The following is an 11,070-nucleotide window of genomic DNA, read 5'->3' as shown; positions in this document are numbered from 1 at the left end:
TACTGATGGACTAGATAGAGGCTGCCTAGTGAAATATTTTGTCAGTTTCTTCCCCAGTAATTTTACCATTTCTTAGACATTTTTCCTTTAAGTTACGAATGTTATTTTGCTCACTTTTCTTTCCAATCTTAATTACTTTTTGTGTAAACATTTTCTTATTTCAAAAATGTGTAGAATTTCTAAATCGCACAGTTAATTCATATGAGAGAAGAAACTGTTAACATCGAATTAACCAGTAATCATTTCTACACCCGGCAAAGTTAATCCATATCAGAGCTTTAGTTCACTAGTATCTACACTTAGGCTCATTAGCACAGTTCACTAGAGATTAGTGTACTTAGGTGTCCTCACTTCGCTCGCTGAAATGTGTTCCTCCTTCCATCCCTTGCCTATTGATAATCATCAGACCTATGGTTTATCTAAGGAACGTTGAATGAAGCAGAACTTGCTTAATTACAGCAGGAATTAGAAGTAAAAAGGACAAAAGCCTTGTGTTCAAATTTTAAGAAAAGCTTGACACAAATGAGAATATAGGTCTCATTTTTTTGAAGGAAAAAAAAAACAACCACCTCAGATCCTTGGTAGAAAAACAGATCTCTTTCTCTTCCTTGACATTATAAAATGTTTATAAGATGTATCTACACTTTTGTCTTTAATTTTCTTTTGCACCTTTCATTCACTATGACTTCCTTCTTCCCCTCACTTCTTGTTGTGGCTCTTTAATTCCCCCTCCCCCATTGCTTTCTCCTCCTTTTTGTTTATCTCCAGTTTTCTCTCTTCCTCCTCTTTCCATTTCCTCTGTTCTCCTTTTTTCTTTTCTCTCTTTAAGCATGCTGTAAACTTATTCATTCCCCAAAGGCAAACACAGCTATCTGAGCAACACTTTGTCAGCATAATACATTTACAGAATGCATATTTATGAACCTTTGAGCTTTTATTGTTCCACAGGGCAAATAAAAAACATGAAAAGTAGCAATATAGTGTTTCAAAGGTCCCTCAAGGAAAACAAAAGTAGCTGGAAATAAATTTGGAAAAGGGTTCTTCTGTAAAAACAGAACTTTGAGTTTGTACATGCAAAAGGTTGAATAGTAGAAACCATTTTCATTCTTCCTCCTAAACTAAGACTTAGGAAATTTTAAACTTTTTAATAGGTCTAGCCTCTTAACGTTTGGAAAAGAAAATAATTTTAAAAGAGGATTGGACATAAATGTTTATAATCCAGAGAATCTTAAAACAGCATGTTGCATTTGGCTGTAATACAAAAGGGGGGGCTGAGAAGGGGGACTTTTCATTGAAAAAAACATCTTATTTCCAAATTACAAGTTTGGCTTCCAGCGTAGAGTCCTATACTAAATTAGCTAGATTAAAGAGTTTGGGAGTAGAAATGAAAATCTTATAAAATGTCTTAGGATAGTCTTATTTTAATTGATTTTAGCAGAGTCATTAAATTCTCATTGTGTTCCCAAACTTTCCAAAAGGAATAGATTATTCGTATTGAATGCCTGGTGGGGAAGCAGCCACATGTCTCTCTGACTACATCCTAGCAGTGTGGGATAAATTGAAGGAGGTGAGAAGCCTGCACTTGAGAATCCTGAAGAATTCTGAGGGGACCGCGAAGTCTCAATGTTGATTTAGATATCAAGATCCTGAGAGACCTGGGATCATCTCTGTCCTTCAATACTTTCCACTGATTGATGCCATACACTTCAAGCTCCCAACAAACGAATATCCCCAAGACCTATGTCTAAAAAGCATCACAAATGAGCCTCCAATTTTGAGGGTCCTGCAGTTTGAACAGTTTGAAATGGAAGATGCTTTCTAGAACCATTACCCCAAAGTCAACCTTTAATCACCGGGCAACCAGGTCTTGGCAATGAGCCGTACCTGAATTAGGGACTGAGTTCTAAACAGAGAATAAACTGAAACTAGATGCTAAATTCTCTTTGAAGTGGGAAGAATTGTAGACTTCATGGACTGAGGAACTTTACAGTATTTACTTTCCACTGAATAGCGTGTGCTAGATATACCCCTAATGACCCCATTCATCTTGTCATGGTATACTTTAGGTTTAAGTCCACAGTGACGCTCAGAGAGAGTGTTCTTTCCTGTAGAGGACAGAAGAGAAGCCCTAGCCCTCAGCCTTATTCGGTACCAGCCTCCAACAATAGTTTTCTTGACCTTCTCCCCTCCTCATCAAGTCACTGCCTCCTCTTCCAGACAAAGGAAAAAAACCCATGTAGTGACAATGTGTAAGTCCTAACAGCATCTCAGCCAACCCAAGGTTGGGAGGAGCTTTTGTTAATTCTTCAGTTCCCCAGGGATAGTGCCATTCCTTACCTCTCACTTTGTTAGGAAATCAGGTCTTGACAATGAATTTCAAGGTTTCCTTCAAACACCAATTGGGAGAATAATGGGAAGCACCAAGGGAGCAGGAGAATCGAGTTTACTTCATTTGTCACTATACCTACGGCTCTTGTCTCTTAATGTAGTTGGTAGACAACGGATGTGGCTTATGGTAATTAATGTAAATTACAGTTTCATCTTTATGAACTACCCTCCCTGATTACCCCTCGACTAACTCTGACTACACACATTGTGTTTGTTCTGCTGGGGTGTTAAACCACTGTCTCTGTATTTCACTGAGCAGAACAAAGGAATTGATTTTTATGCCTTTGGCATTAAGGCATGTCACATTTCCCTTTCCTTCTATTTTATCTGCTTCTTTCACTTTTTCTGCCTCCATTGCTCTGATTCCAGTTCTACGTGGGACATTAATAATCCTAACAACTGCCTCCAGGAAAACCCACACACTAGGCCACTTGTGCATAAATAGCCATAGTGTCCCCATTACCTGAAACTGAGAAGGAAAGATTTTCAAGAGAGGTAGTTAAATGACATCTGAAGGTATCGAGAACCACTTCTTATATTATCTGTCTGTGCTGTTATTCCCTGAGGGGGAGACACTAGAACTGGTGGTGCTCAAGAAGAAGAAAGAAAATGACCTCAACGGCTCAGATGCTTGGAGGGGCTGCTTCTGTCCAGTGACTCCCTACTTACCCGGGTTAAAATACGGTCTCCTAGAAAGACATATGAAATCCTGCTTACATCTCTAGCTTTAGCATCACTTTATTCCTTATATATCCTACGTCCTCCCTTCACATTGGACTACTCTCAGTTTTCTGAGCACTAAAATTTTTTCTTGACGCCCTGACTTTGTACGTGTTTTATGTGCCCGATAGACTCCTGATCATCTCTCAGAAGACTGGATTATGGACTCTAGGAATCTAATCTAACACCACAGCCCTGCAGAGCCCTCTTTGGCTCCGTTCCATCACTCCTAAATTTTGTTGTAATTACAGAATTGTGGGTTTCTTGGAAGGAATTGACTGAGCGTTGTTTATTTTTATATCCCTGAGATCTAGCGCAGTGGATGGATGCATGGAAGGAAGGATCAATGAAAGATTAAGGACTTAGTGGGATATTGCTAGGAGGATGACAGAGCTCAGGATGGATGGATGGATGATGATGATGATGATGATGATGATGATGATGATGGTGATGTGTAAGAAAAGCAGAGCTGGTGGTGGCGGGGAATGCACCGTGTGCCTCCTCCAGTGTTAGCTATTCCCTATGTATGTGTTTTAGTTTTTTTCTTTGGTCTCACACACACTATCACCATCTGTTTGTATGAAGTCTCTCTCCTTTTTACTGATAAATGTTGCTGAAATTGATTTCTGAGATCATCAGTTGGCCAGCATTGTAGAGAGAGTATTCATCTCTAGTATTTAGCACAGATAACAAAGTCGGCTGTTTTCTTCAAAAATTCAAGTGGTGAATAAAGATGGCTATAAATTCTTTGCCATTCTTTCCATCTAGAAGAAAAATCCATTTCCCATCCCCTGGGATCTGAGCTGGCATTATGACTTATATCCACTAGTAGAATGCCGTAAAAGTAAGGATGTGCCAGTTCTGTGTGGAGGCCTTCAGAGACCTGGTGGCTTCCAGCGATATTCTCTTGGAACCCTAGGTTGCCACACAAGGAATTCTGGTCACTCTGCTTCGGGGATCCAGGATGTTCCCAGTGGTTCCAGTCATCCTAGTCAAGGTGACAGACCTGTGAATGAAGCCATCTTGTGTTTCCAGTTGCAGTCAACCCTGGATGACTACAGCCGCGTGCGTGACCACCGTTTAGACCAGAAGAGCCACCTACCTGAGCCCAGCCTCGATTACAGAGCTGGGATGAAATGAATGCTTCTGATCTAAACCACTGAGTTTTGAGGTGCTTTATTATGCAGCAGCAGATAATGGGAACGCTCAAGAGCCCATATGCAATTACTTAAATCGCCTTAAAATGGTGTCCTGAGTGATGTATTATTATTTTTTTTTAAGCAATGCATCTGCCAACATATGATGCCTAGGAAACATTCATTATAGTTTTAAAAATCCCTTGTTAGATACATTTCACAGTTTGCTCTTGCGCGACTTGGGATGTGTTCCTTATTTTCCCACTGCCGGGCTCAGCAGCTCCCTTTTAAGCTGTGTCAATGCTTCAAGAATAATGCTTCCCTGGAATTTATAACTTAGCCATAAGATTTTGACCTAGGCCGAACCTTGGTATCTAAAGTGTCAGAAGGGGGCATTTTTATGTTTATCCTGTAATCGGCTCAAAGAAGTATGTACTAACCTTATGTCTTTTTCAATGTGTGTGTTCTCAGTAGAGCAGCTTTCAATGTCCAAGGACACATGAGAACATCTGAGTTTTATAGAATCATGGATCTACTTACCACTCGACTTTTTCATTAGAGTTCAGCTCGTTCTATTGGGTATGTTAAGTTGGGAATTTTGATGAGGAAGCAAGTTACAATTGATACGACTTTTCAAACTGAGTAGACAACTTCTTCTAAGGAACGGAGTTAAAAATGGCTTCACAGCTCTTGGCCCACATCCATTCCAGGGGAATAAAAAGGTTTTGGTTGAGGGACGCCTGGGTGGCTCAGTGGTTGAGCATCTGCCTTCAGCTCAGGTCGTGATCCTGGGGTCCTGGGATCGAGTCCCACATTGGGCTCCCTGCAGGGAGCCTGCTTCTCCCTCTGCCTGTGTCTCTGCATCTCTCTCTCTCTGGGTCTCTCGTGAATAAATAAGTAAAATCTTTAAAAATAAAAAAAGGTTTTGGCTGATGAAGATTTTATGAAGAGACCTTGTTCAGAGGGAAGTGAGCTCTGAGGTCTTCTGATAAAGGGGAAAGTAGAAGACATTTCCCTCTGCTTACCAAGCTGAGCGAGGGGACTGCCAGGGGCCACTTGGGGAGTGGGAGACGGGTGTTTGCAGTCATGGGGCACAGTGGTGCCCGACTCTTGGTAAGGACCTGTGACCACAGACTTGAGGGCTGTTCTGGGAGTCCATAAATGACCTTCCAGTAGCAGGTTAAATCTGAGAGAATATCAGGGAGTAGATGGGGAGCTCTTAATCTGATTGTTAGTTCCTTTTGCAGGGGATCCCACCTAAAGGGACTTCCCCGTGTGGGACTCCAGCAGGGAGGAGACAGAGTGAATGTCAGGAGCAGCCAGTCAGAAGGATCACTTTGTGAGAGACTCAGAGGAACATGTGAGAGAAAGTCGGCTTGGACACCTGCAGCCCAGGGCGCACCAGGCAGCTTCTAACAATCCCAGTCAGGTCAGAACATCCTGCTTCCCCTTATTGCTTCTTCCCCTTTGTCGGCCCCCGGCTGGGTCAGGAACAACTTCTAGTAGAAATGAAGTAGAAGGAAAGAGGGAAGGATCATAGGTCCTTCCTCTATGGTAATGGCGGGCTCACAGTAGGACCCAAACCCACATCTAGGATTCTGGAAAGGGGAAAGTTTTCCTTTATAACAAGTATGATGTTATCATTATCACCAGAGCCTGGACACTTGTGACTTAATCACAACTGTGCTTTTGACTTGTGATTGTAGGATGTTCTGTTTCTCAAAATGAACCAGGAGAGTCATGAATAAGAATAAAGAAAAAACTATTTCCACTGAATACATTCTGAAGGGGCGAGGGAAGAGAAAACAAAATTGCATTGTGATTACATTCCATGTAATCAGATATATTGTAGTTTAATACATGGGTTATATGAACTGAGGCGATCTCTTTCAAGGATTGCTTTTTCGAAGTATTTAAAGTCAAGTTAAAATCTATTCTTATATCCTTTTACAGCAATAAACTTAATTTATCACATGCATCTTTACTTTTCAAAAAAAATTAATAAATGCAGCGAGTGGGTCACTTGGGAATTATCCGAACAATAAGTATTCTAAAACCAACTATTATTTATTTATTTATTTATTTATTTATTTATTTATTTATATTTTTATTTAGTCATATTATTTATTTATTTATTTATTTATTTATTTAAAAACAACTATTATTTATTAATACTAAAATAATATGCTAATATATTTTTTTTTTGTTGGGCTAACTTGGTCAAAAGTGTATCATGATTACAGATACTAACTCTTAACTAATGTAATTTATGGGTATATTATTGCCAGTGGTAAGATCAGCTTCTATGCACTTTGGGTTAAAATGGAGTAAATGGTATATAGAACACTATAGAGGGAAAAGAAGCTTCTCACCTGTCAAAAAATTTAGTAGGGGCTGTCAATAGATACTGCAATTAATTATGACTATAACCATAGTAGTGCAATGACATGAATGCACACATTTTCTGTACTAATATAATATAATAATGTAATTAGCAGGATGACTGAACAGATATTTTTCAGCAATCATTTTTCTCCAAAGATTTCTAAATTTTCTCCCAAGGTATATTATTTTTACCTGTGAGAAGGAAAAAAGAGTTACAGCAAAGCTAAGGACTTGCCCAGGTTTAGATACCAAACCGATGAGAGGGAACCCAGAACCCCTACCTGGAAGCCTCAAACTACCAAACTAAATGTGAGATCTGTTGAAAACATAGGGAAGAGCACAGCTTCAATGGGAAATGAGGAAGGGGACATATACCTGATGGGCGAACTGTTAGATCTTTTCTATTTCTTGTTTTTCAGCTTGTTTGAGTCTTTCTGGAGTCCTAAGCTAGATATATCTGATATGTATCTAACAAAATAGTCCCTGGATACACATTTTGGCCTGCTGTGCCTTGCTTCCGTTGTCTATAATTGAGAGTACAGGACCGGTCCTGAACTTTGCCAACAGAAGTAAAAGAAATAAAAAACTCTCTTGGTAGTAAAACAGACAGATTGACTTCATAAAGAGGAAGTTTTAAAATAAATGGAAAATAGGCAGGAAAATAGAAGTAACTGGGAAAAATAATGCTCAGAAGATAGTTTTTCTAAACATTATCAGCAAATTTGTCTACGTTGAAGCAGAAAAACCTTCAGGTCCATTCCTAATCCTGATGTTTTAGTCATCGGTGGTGGCATAAATTCCTCCAAAACTTACTGACTTAAAGGAATAAACATTTATGATTTCATCATTTCTTCCAGTCAGGAGTCCACACATATCTTACCTGGCTTCTCATTCTTGTAGTCCCATAGCTGTCATCGAAGTGCTGACCCGGGCAGTGGTCTCATCTGAAGTCCTGACTTAGGGACGATCTGCTTCTACCATCACTCCTGTGTTGTTAGCAAGATTCAATTCCTCTTAATTGTTGAACTGAGGGCTTCAGTTTCTCCCTGGCTGTTCTCTCCGGCTGTTGCCATGTAGATCTCTCCATTGGGAACTCACAACATCCAGTTGGCTTCTATCAGAGTCAAGTGAGAGAACAAGACAGCGAGAGCAAGGTGAGTAAAACAGAAGCCAGAGTCTTTTTGCAAACAGATCTCAGTATTTTATGAGTTAGAAACAAGTTACTGGGTCCAGCCCGTACTAGTAAGGAAGAGACTACACAGAGGCATGAATACCAGGAGGAAAGGGCCACAGGGCGCTACCTAGCATATCAGAATCTGCAAACCAATGAGTTATGTGTGTGGAGCAAGTGGCATCTGTTGTCTGTTATCCAAAGTAGAAGTCTGAGCACTTCTGCTCACTATACCTTGGAATCACCATTGCCAAGGAAAATACAGTGCAGTCAAGCACTAGAAAGAACAATACTTTATTCACAGAGAGAAGAGACAGAGCAACATCAGTAGTCGGCGTTGATTGCCCATGACCACTGGGTCCCTCCCAGCAGCCAATGTAAGGCAGTTGGCCCGCTCACATCCCTCCTGTGCTGCAGCAAAAGCACCTCACCCCCTCACTAGGAAATACAGCAGTGGGGTTGGCCAGATGCCATAAGAGGCACACACTTAGGTAGAATAAAGGAGCACGCGTTGAGTTTGAGACAGAGAAAGACTTTCTTACACAGGATGATGAGCCCAGCACAGGCTAGGAGGACTCTATCACTTGGTGAGAAAGTGTTCCAGGTGTAAGGTCCATTTTTATTCCACTGAGTGGGGGTTGAAAGAACGTATGCACAAGACTGCCTTCCCTAACAACATGATCTCAGGTAAGACATCTAAAAAAAAATTTTAGCTTCCTCATGCGGCAAACGAGGAGTTTGGACTTGATGCCTCCATGTATTTCCAGTTTTTTAGGTCCATTTGTCCCTCATTACCAGTTGAGTTAAATACCAAATAGATGGGGAGGACCAATTCCGTGGCACGCATGGTGCTGGATCCTATGAGGCACTGCTCTCGTCCTCAAGTACGTGCATGGTACCTGCCCTATACTCCTGGGGACTTGGACTCCGTCTTTTAAACCTGAGGATGAATTCATCTGGCTGGAGTTGGTGGTACAGTGGTGAGCATAGCGGCCCTCCAGGCTCTGCATCCAGCGTAGGCCCCAGAACATGCTGTTTCATTCGGAAATATTGTGTTGCCGCTCTCTGAGACGGATTTCATAGCTGATAGGAGATGGATGCAACAGGGATCAGATGGTTCAGTGTACCTTGCTCTGTGGAATCGATATATTTCTGAAAATACTAGACTTGAAATCCATTATTCAAGCCAGAATTTTAAGTACTGCAAATGCTATGTTCTAACGTATATTCTTTCTTCTTGAAACGAAAAAAAGGTTGAATAAATCCATGGCATTGATTGGGTATAGAAATACCACTTGCGTGTGGGTGTGTGGTTTTTAGGAAAAACAAGAGGGTTTTCATTCTTTGTGTATTCTTAAAGGAGGGGGCAAAGAATAAAGTCCAAAATGAGGCTGTGGGAGGCTCCGATGTGTCGAGGAAATTCACTGGAGCTATCCTTTTTGTAATTCTTGTATCTTTTGCTTGCTCTTACCCTGTCTTTATGAGTAGAAGCCCAGACATTTTCATCTCTTCAGCCTTCGCCACCCCGCCTCCTAAACATACAAGCTCCCACCTCTGGGAACTATGGGTTAGATCTTTGGACTATCTCTGCACTCGTGATGGAATTGCTATGGTACGGGGGCTGATGGAGAGAGAAGGACCAGCCTGAAAGACCACAGAAGTAGTGGCTGTTGTGCCAATTAGGAACAGAGACAATGATGATAAATATTCACTTAGGACATGCTGTGTGCCAAGCACTGTAAATGCATTATCTCACTAATTTCCCAGGTAACCACTCAAATAAGTAGGTATCTATATTATTCACATTTTACAGTTGACAAAATGCAGACTTTGGCAGTTAAGTTCTTTGCTGATTGTTGGCTGAGCCAGGTTTGGAAACCAAGGTCTAAACCTAAAACTGTATATGATACTGGAATGATGACCTTTAAGCAAAACATAGTGAAATGGGAGAGATGTTTGATGGCAACCCTGCCTCTCCTTCCCATAGACTCTTTAGAGAACTTTTTTTTGTTGGAAAATCGCCTGAGTTTCCTTTGCTGAAAACCTGATGAAAAGAAATATTTATTTAATGCCTACTCTGTGTCATGCATCTTCACATGATTTCACTCTAATCTTTGTCATTAACTTAAGAGATATTTATTCATTCATTTGGCAGATACTTAAGGGGCACCCACGGTGAGCCAGGCACTGGGACAAAGCCCTGGGGACACACGCAGGTGAATAAGGCCCACAGAGTTCCGGTCTGGGATGCAGACAGACGAGTGAACAGGCGCTTATCATACTGTGTAGTAAGTGCTGTAGTAGGCAAGGCTCAAATGCCTTGTGGGCACGAGAGGAAAAATCTCAAGTGCTGAGAGGTCAGAAAAGACCATTAAAAATACCATATTTTTGTTTCTCATATCTGCAGATTTAAGTTACCTGACGTGGTGTCCTTTGCATGTGGGTACCCACAGCCAGTTGTAATGTCGCAGCCAGGGATGCATCATGCAAATCGCCAAGAATTGCTCCAGTTAGGCCAGATGGTACCTGTGGAAATTGAGTGGCCATTTCTTCCCCATATCTGGGTCAGGAGCCTGAATTTTTTAAAAGAAGATGCCGAAAATCCGGCCCTCTCTTTGGATGACCATCAAAGCCTATGGATTTCCTCTTAATTGGCAAAGGGAATGCCTGCATTCAGGTGTCAGCTTGGAAACAAAACGAAACAAAACCAAAAAACCCTTGAGCTGACTCTGTTCCATTCTTAAGAAGTTTAGTTGTGATGTTGTGTGGCTTGCCTAAAGGCTGTGCAGTCTATTAATTCATGGTAGTTAAAAATTCATCCTTGAGGGATCCCTGGGGGGCTCAGCGGTTTAGCACCTGCCTTCTGCCCAGGGCGGGATCCTGGAGACCCGGGATCGAGTCCCACGTCGGGCTCCCCGCATGGAGCCTGCTTCTCCCTCTGCCTGGGTCTCTGCCTCTCTCTCTCTCCTCTGTGTCTCTGATAATAAATAAATAAAATCTTAAAAACAAAACAAAAACAATTCATCCTTGAATCCATCTACCTTCTTAGAAAGCTACAAGCGGGATGACATGAACTTGCCCTTAGGAAGAGTCCTTTCACCGAGTGGAACTTGGCATTATACCAAAAAGTGCAAGACGTTACCATGTACCTGGGGGCCCTTCTACGGAGATTCAGGGAAGGAATTTTTCTTAGTCCCTGGAAGATCAATCCTGCTGCATGGCTGGGTAGATGTTAGCTGCCGTAGCTTTGCTTTGGATGCCAGGAAGCTC

The 11,070-nt window shown here is 41.4% G+C and overlaps 1 long non-coding RNA gene across 1 annotated transcript; it reads left to right on the top strand.

Moving 5' to 3' along the window:
* The first annotated feature begins 4,715 nt into the window (after positions 1-4,715).
* LOC111096857 lies at positions 4,716-10,735 on the top strand. Its single transcript, XR_005361566.1, has 5 exons — positions 4,716-4,823; positions 5,492-5,673; positions 7,530-7,783; positions 9,956-10,088; positions 10,208-10,735. It is a non-coding gene; the product is annotated as an uncharacterized LOC111096857 (long non-coding RNA).
* The last annotated feature ends 335 nt before the right edge of the window (positions 10,736-11,070 follow it).

The sequence above is a fragment of the Canis lupus genome, chromosome 7 (genome assembly GCF_011100685.1).
Source record: "Canis lupus familiaris isolate Mischka breed German Shepherd chromosome 7, alternate assembly UU_Cfam_GSD_1.0, whole genome shotgun sequence".
In the NCBI taxonomy this organism is placed as follows: domain Eukaryota; kingdom Metazoa; phylum Chordata; class Mammalia; order Carnivora; family Canidae; genus Canis; species Canis lupus.
Note: the sequence above shows the minus strand (reverse complement) of the source record. Positions and strands in the feature narration are given on the sequence as shown.